Source organism: Crocodylus siamensis, chromosome 6 (genome assembly GCF_052110815.1).
Source record: "Crocodylus siamensis isolate JL-2025a chromosome 6, ASM5211081v1, whole genome shotgun sequence".
Classification (NCBI taxonomy): domain Eukaryota; kingdom Metazoa; phylum Chordata; order Crocodylia; family Crocodylidae; genus Crocodylus; species Crocodylus siamensis.
The window spans coordinates 48,047,945-48,056,153 of NC_143400.1; positions in this window are offsets into that span (position 1 = coordinate 48,047,945).

Genomic DNA, 8,209 nt, shown 5'->3' on the forward strand with positions numbered 1-8,209 from the left:
TGCGACTTGCTCAGCTGTTCAATTTGGGTCCATCTCTGAGCAGACTATGACAATTGTCACTGAGTTTATGTTCACTTCTGGTTGTGTATGGTTGTACTTGTAGCTGCCTGAGTGTACACTGAGTTGTGCCTGAATCTGTATGTGGATCCAGTTGAGTTTCTGTTCAGTTGTGCTTTGGTTTTGGTCCAGTTCTAAGTGTCAGTCTTTCTATTTGATGCCTAACAAATTTCATAGTAGTGACATTGTGCCAGTCTTAAATAGTTTGAGAGCCATCAAAGAACACCAACATGCAAACTAGTCTCTGCAGGGTGGTGTATTACCATATATCAGCTGCTGCACTGTAACTTCCTGTAGGGATCCTTTTAGCTCATGACAGATGAAGGCTAAATCATTGCAGCTTAGCCCACTTTCACTGACAGCTGAGCTAATGCAATTTAGGTTTAATTTACCATGGAGTAAAAACACATGCATAGGAGTTATTGCAGAGTACCTGACATGCCTGCTTTTACCTTGCTGTAAGTACCCAGAAATGAACTCTGTTCTACCCACTAGATATTACAGGGGGAATTTCCATTCTCACTATTATAAGACCTTCCTATTTGAGCAGATGGTTAGCAAACAAAGCTGGACTGAGGTTTTGCTTAGGGGGTTTCTTGCTTTATGCAAAGTTCATATTTCAGGTGTTTCACCATAGTCTCGTTTTAGCCACCCTGAGTCTTGTTGAGAAGGGAGGCATATACAATGAATAAATAAGTAAATCAATACATATTACTAGGAGTAGCTCTACTGAAGTGAATGGCTGCGATTCTCCTCCCATTTACTCCTGTATAAGCAGGAATGACCTCAGAACAATCAGTAGGTCTGATTCTCTTTTCATTCACACCAAGGGAAATCAGGAGTAAATCTTTGGCACTCCTTTTAAAAATGAGCCACTAATATAGTCTTTACTAGTGTACATAGTCTTTCTGGACTTTCAGAAGGCCTTCAATACTATCTCTCACTCATCAAAAAACTGAGGGACTGTGGTGTCAACACCTACACAGTCAAATGGGTCGCCAACTGGCTGGAGGGCCACACCCAGGGAGTGGTGGTGGATGGGTCATTTTTAACCTGGAGGGATGTGGGCAGTGGGGTTCTGCAGGGCTCAGTCCTCGGGCCCACACTGATCAACATCTTCATCAGTGACTTGGACGAGGGGGTAAAAAGCACCCTGTTCAAATTTGATGATGACACTATGATGTGGGGGGATGTGGGCACGCTAGAAGGAAGGAATAGGCTACAATCGGACCTAGACAGGTTACAGGGGTGGGCGGCTGAGAATAGGATGGGATTCAACACTGACAAGTGCAAGGTGATGCACCTAGGAAGGAAGAACCAGCACCAGACCTACAGGCTGGGGAACTCCCTTCTCATCAGTGCAGAGGCAGAAAAGGATCCTGAAGTCATCATTGATGCCAAGATGAACATGGGTCAGCAGTGTGGGGATGCAGTCAGGAAAGCCAACCGCACCTTGTCATGCATCCACAGATGCATCTCAAGCAGGTCCAAGGAGGTGATCCTCCCCCTCTATGCAACATTGGTCAGGCTGCAGCTGGAGTACTGCATCCAGTTCTGGGCACCGCACTTCAAGAGGGATGTGGACAACATAGAGAGGGTCCAGAGGAGGGCCACTTGCATAATCAGGGGGCAGCAGGGCAGGCCCTACGAGGAGAGGCTACGGGACCTGAACCTGTTCAGCCTCCACAAGAGAAGGCTCAGGGGAGATCTAGTGGCCTGTTACAAACTAGTCAGGGGGGACCAGCAGGCACTGGGGGAGTCCCTGTTCCCCTGAGCACTGCCAGGAGTGACCAGGAATAACGGTCACAAGCTGGCAGAGGGTAGATTTAAGCTAGATATCAGGAGGCGCTACTTCACAGTCAGGGTGGCTAGGGTCTGGAACCAACTTCCAAGCAAAGTGGTGCTGGCTCCTACCCTGGGGGTCTTTAAGAGGAGGCTAGATGAACATCTTGCCGGGGTCCTTTGACCCCAGTACTCTTTCCTGCCATGGCAGGGGGTCGGACTTGATGATCTGCTCAGATCCCTTCCGACCCTACCGACTGTGAAACTACGAAAAAATGGGTGTAGGACAACACAGGGGGGAAGCTTCTACCATACAAAGAAAGGGCCCAGGGTAGAACACAAGGCTTCCTCCCTCCCAGCCCAACAAACACCTCACTGAACCATATGCCCTTTGGCTTGTGCTCTTCCTCCTAACCTCACACATAGCCCTCTCATGGCTGCCCACAGGGCCAGCTTCACAAGGAGGACTGGAGAAAGTCCTGGGTAATACCTGACCTGTGGTATAATGATTAGTGTTGTGTGGGGAAGTCAGAGAGAGCCAGGTTCAAACCACTTCTGGGCATCACAGAATCATAGAGAAGTAGGGCAGGAAGGGACCTCCAGAGGTCATCTAGTCCAACCCCCTGCCTGAGACAGGATCATCCCTATCCAACCATCCTATGCAGATCCATAATCTAGCCTCTTAGGAAAAAAGACCATCAATCCTAATATAACCCAAGACATAAAATGGCCCTAGAATCCAGGCTGTCTCCCTTCCTAAGCAAGTGCCCCAGTCACTCAGCTACTGGGGAAAAAAGGTGGGAAGGCTCTCTCTCCAACTCCCCATAAGAAGTCCCTACTCCATTCATGAGTCTAAATCCCACTCATCTTGTTTTGGTCAGCTGCATTTTTGGACATTTAAGGCCACTACACATCCATATGGGATGCATGCACATAAGCCAGCAATATATGTGGCCAATGAGCAGCCTACTGCATGTGCGTACTCTGCATGTGCGTACTCTGCACATAAACACAGTCATTTAAGTGTGAAGATTTCCTCCCTGCATGTATATGCCAATATGCAATGTAGCCAACAAAATCTCTCCCTACACTTTTAACTCTGTCTCTCACCTTAACCTTCCCCAAGTATCCCAGGTACCCCAACCACACACACACATACCATACCATACCATCCAAGTTAGGAACTTACCTATGTGTAGGTAGGTTGTATGTGTGTGAACCAGTAAGTGTGTGTATATACACCCCCCCACACACACACACCTCATTTTGTGCATGATATATGAATTAGTGATCTGTGTATGTGTACTGAGTGTGCGAGTATTGACAATTGATTTTTGTCTAATTTTTAGTGTGTATGTGCTTGAATTGGTGATAGGTGATGCATGTGCCTAGGCTGGTCTGGATGTGCATGTGCCTGAGCTGGTAGAGAGAGAGAGAAAGAGAGTGTGTGTACACACCTAATTGATTTGTGTGTTTGTATATGTGCAATTGTGTCACACCCTCCTGTCTAACAGCACAATATTGAGATCCTGAGAGTTGGCCTGACCCCACAGGGCAACAGTATGAAGAAGGCCCTTCTCAAGCCAAAGAGCACCAGTCTTCTGGTGTCACAATGAAGACATGCATGGGTGACTTTCCTCCATCTTTGTCTGGTGGGTGACCTATCTCTGGACTTCAATCAAGACTAAAGGGGAAGACACCAATCCAAGCCACAGTCACAGAGTAAATAACGGAAATGACAAAAGTCTTCTTCTAGCTGCCTGCACCACAAGGTGGATGAAAGATGGGATGCAGAATCAGATGAAGAGAGAAATGTGTTCTAGAAATAAACTGTGGTGTTTGACTGGCTTTTGTACAGGATAGCCAAAAACTTTAATAAACCAAGCCACCACATAATAGACAGATTTTTTTGGTCATGAAATCAGGACTCAGCCTTGGCTATAACTAGAGATTTGTACATGTTGAGGAATAGATCCCTTGTGAACATCCAGTTTCATCTCTCCTGTAACTGTATTGGATGCCGAATATGTGAACACACAGGATTTGAACCATTAGCTTTAAAAAGGCTCTGTGCCCCTAGGTACCAAACTGCATGAATATCTCCCAATCTTTAATGGATTGAATGACCACACCTCTGCAAGGTAGGAATGTGTCATCAGCCCTATATATGGGTCAGGGCACTGCGGAATGGACAGACAGTGAATACATCTACAGTGTACGCTGTTGTACGTCATAAAAACTACTTAAGCTAGAAGAGTCTACGGAAAGCTAGACACTAAACACAGGATTGTGTTGAAACCCCACTTCCCTCTTCCAGATCTACATACTTCCCTGTATCCTTAAGATAGGCACATATATGATGAGATGGATGCTCACAGCCTAAAAACTTCACCCTTATTCAGGCACCTAAGCTGGCTCACCCTTTGATGCAGTGATTGGTTTCATCATAACAGCCAGGTAGTTAAAGCACTGGCCCACAACGTAGGAGAGGTAGGCTGTACGTAGACTCTCTTTACCCAGGAGGGAGTTCAAAAAACTCCCACCTCCCTGGAGAGATCCCCAAGAGGTCAGAACAGGCTGAGAGGACTCTTTCCTGTTGAAGTTGGGCCATTGTGCAGAAAAGAATAGAAGAGTCATGAAAGAACAGAAGGAAGTGAGGACCTGACTCCATAGTCCAGTGATAAAGTCACTCCCTTGAGAGGGTGGGAGCCCTGGTTTCTGGTCCCTGGGCCTGCTTCTGTATTTTTCATTCAAAGTCTTTGGCTACAATACAGAAACAACTTTGAGATCAGGATCTTTCAAAGGAAACAGTGAGCCAATTGACTCAACAATGAGAAGTTCAATGGCCAATTCCAAAAACTAGTTTCAGGCTATGAATACCAGTCCCATTTGGGAAACTAGCTTGGGTCTGTAGGTAGGAGCCCAATTCCAGGAGAGATGCGGGGTTTCAGACACTCTCTGCAATGCTTCCTATCATAGGCAACACGTTGGGAGGGAGGGTGCAGCAAGGGGATATATACCCCCCCAGATTTCTGCGCCAACGGTGGGGCATGAGGCTGCAGCCTGGTTGGAGCAAGCACCCAACAGCAGTGAGGGTGGTGGCAATGCAGTTGTGTCCCTCTCCTTCCCCATCAACACTTATGCATCCTTATATGCTTCCTATACTCTTCCATTGAAATATACCCCACTCAGCAAACTTATCTTTGGGTTACCCCACTCTCTCCATTTAAAGCAAAAGGAGCTGGGTACTTCTTATATGCAAAAATACTAATTACCACTACATCTCTCTCTCTTCTTGGCTGTGGTCCCCAGCTAGGAGAACATCCTTGCTTCTCTACCAGCTCCCCATTCCTCAACAAAGTAGCAAGTGATTAAACTCCTCAGGTCACACACCTAAGCACTAGCTTAGTTCAGCTGCATAGAGTTTCTTCTACTGATGCCCATGACTCCAAAGTAAACATTGTTTCCTTGATAGTTTAAAGTACAGTAGCCTTTCAGGGGAGTGCATGTGTACAACCCTTAATCAGTCCCACAGACATGGGTTAGTAGTGCTTGGAGCTCTTAAAGATAGTTTTCTGATTAGGCCCTAGGGGTTAACTAGCATATATCATGCTTGTCATTGCACGCTGAAATAGACCTGCTAGAAACAGAGATATCATCCTTAAGTTAGTGGAGTTGCAACACCTTATACCACTTTTGATTTGGACCCACAGAGTCTTACTGGAAGAGGAAAGGGAAAAAAATTGCCTAATGCATCAAAGAATGTTAACAGATCCCCATTACCTACTGACAGCTAAGGTAAAGGAATAGAAATTTATTTGATGTTATCCTTACTTGGGAGTTTTCACAGGATAAGATTCTATACCATAATGGAATCTGTATTATATTGATTTCAACAGGAAGCTAGGGTGCATAGTCAGGGTGATGGTGTGTACAGGTGGGGTATATGAAAGAGGAAGACAATAAGTCAATGATCAATACTGCAATTATTATTATTATTCCTTAGAGGACTTGTTTAGGGATAGATCTGGCACGTTCTTCAATGATATCGTACTAAGAGTTATACAAATAAGTCTCCATTCTTAGTCTAGTGTAATAATTCTCAACCAGGGTGATATACAGAGTTAGCACTGTTAGCTGTGCAAACACATAATTCAAAAGGCAAACTCTTGAGATTTCAGATAGGAATCCATAGTGTCAAAAACAATCTGATCTGTTGTGATCTCCAAGTGCTTTGCAAGAGAATTGCTCTATTATTTTTCCATAATCAAAAACAGGAGTGAAAGTTAAGAATTGGCACTTTTTGAGAGGAGCCGAGTCTAAAAAGGTTGAGAACCACTGGTTTAGTGTCAAACTGGACCACTTAAAAATTTTGTTAATATTCTTGTTTGGCATTAATATAGATACTATAATAAGTGAGATCAGAAAGAGAAACAGAAGGACAAACACTGCGTGCATGTGTGCGCGAGGGTGACATACTTTTAGATAGGCTGGCAAGAGTGATTTTCACCATTTTCCTATAAAGTACATGTGCATAACTGCTAAATTAGATTAGCACAAGAGATTCAGGAACCAAAGTTCATTGGCTTTCACTGGAAGTTTGATTGAGGAATCTAAGCATCTCTTTTAAAAATTTCAGTTTTAGACTGAATCATGCTATTTACAGGTATTACATTAAACGAATGTGTGCATGCGTACACATGAAAGATAACTGTGATTTATGGTTCTCATTTCTAGTATGTCTAGTGAGTTATTCTTGAGAAAAAGCACCATGGTTGATATTTATTTATTTATTTACAGTCAGTGGAATTACTGATGATGGTGTATGCTTATAGAAATATTAGCCATATGCAAGAAAAAGTTTACAGGGTAGAACCCTAAATATCTCTACATTCATGTTGCTGCTGCTCGATATATGATGGCTGTTAAATGTAATTAGGATTTTTAGATTTGTGTGTGGCAGGATTTAAATATTGTTGAAATTATGACTCAGCTGCTGTTGTACTTACTGTAACAATACATCTGTATTTTTGTTCCCTTTAATATACTTGCTTGCATATTTAAATTAAAGCTAGATGAATTTAATTTCAAATCAAGTTCCTAAAATTCTCTGGCATCATGGGTAAATTAGCAGCGTATGTGTAAAGATAGATAAAATTGACCTAATTTATCAATTGTTGTCAAAATACTTCTCTGTTCTGCTGAATAGTCTGAATAGCAAAAAAGAGCCTGATCCATTTATGAAACACTAGTAGATGTTATGATGTGGTTACTCGTAATAGCAAGGGACTTCTTGATGACCCATGTAGACCCTTCTACACCTGTGCTTTTACCTGTTAATCAGATCAATAAAAATATTGAAACTGGCATAACATTATGATGATGAGGTGGTGGTGAAGGAAGAACAAAATACAGATGTGGGGTTTGCAGTTAATGACCCTTAAACTTCTTTGTAACCTATGATCTTCTTATGCTTCTAATTATTATTTTATCCCCTTGCCTTTCACTGTCTCAGAGGAAATGCCATTGTTAATGTAGGTCTAACTTAGATCAAGGCATCAGTGAATCTACAATATTATCACCCTTCTTGATCTAGAGGTGCCTCCAGTCTTCCAGCAGAACCAATTTCCAATGTGCAGGATGTTGCAGATACTGCCATGATGAGATCCCAACAAACCACAAACATTTGAAGCTATACTTTTCTTCTTCTTGCCCCACATTTCTAGTTTTAACGGGTGAATTAATTTCATCCTCATCCCAGCCATATTGTTTCCATTTCTCCATACAAACCAGACCCCTTTAATCTTTAAAAACGTCTTTCCTTTTGTCTCAGGATTGCAGACACTGGAAACGGGGATACAACACAGATGGCAAGAAGCTGCTGCTGTTATTTCTAAAGCGCCCAGCTAAGACTGAGGTTCCTCTCTTCTAGGTGCTGTACATAGGTAAGAAAGACTTATTCAAAGAGCATTTAGTGGTGGTGATGATACCAACAATGAAAAGTAATCTCTAATAGGTGCTTGATTCTGCCAGTATCAATCCCACAAAATATTTATGCTGGGGATTAAATGCACCCATGCAGTTTAACAGCTCTACTTGCATGCATGCACTCAAACACACTCTTAGAACCAGACTCTGATTGCTCATCTAGGCACCTAAATGGGACACAGATGACATTTAGGCACCTAAGATGCAAATAAGCCACCTAAGCCACAAAACCCTTTGGGTGCCTGAACACTGGATTGCAGACACCCTAATCAGAATCACCTGTCTGAGTAGCGAGATATCTTCATTCTGTCTACACTTTAGTGCGATTCAGATACAGGTGCTTGAGGGTCTTCATCCACCAGGCATGCGCTGAGCATCTGTA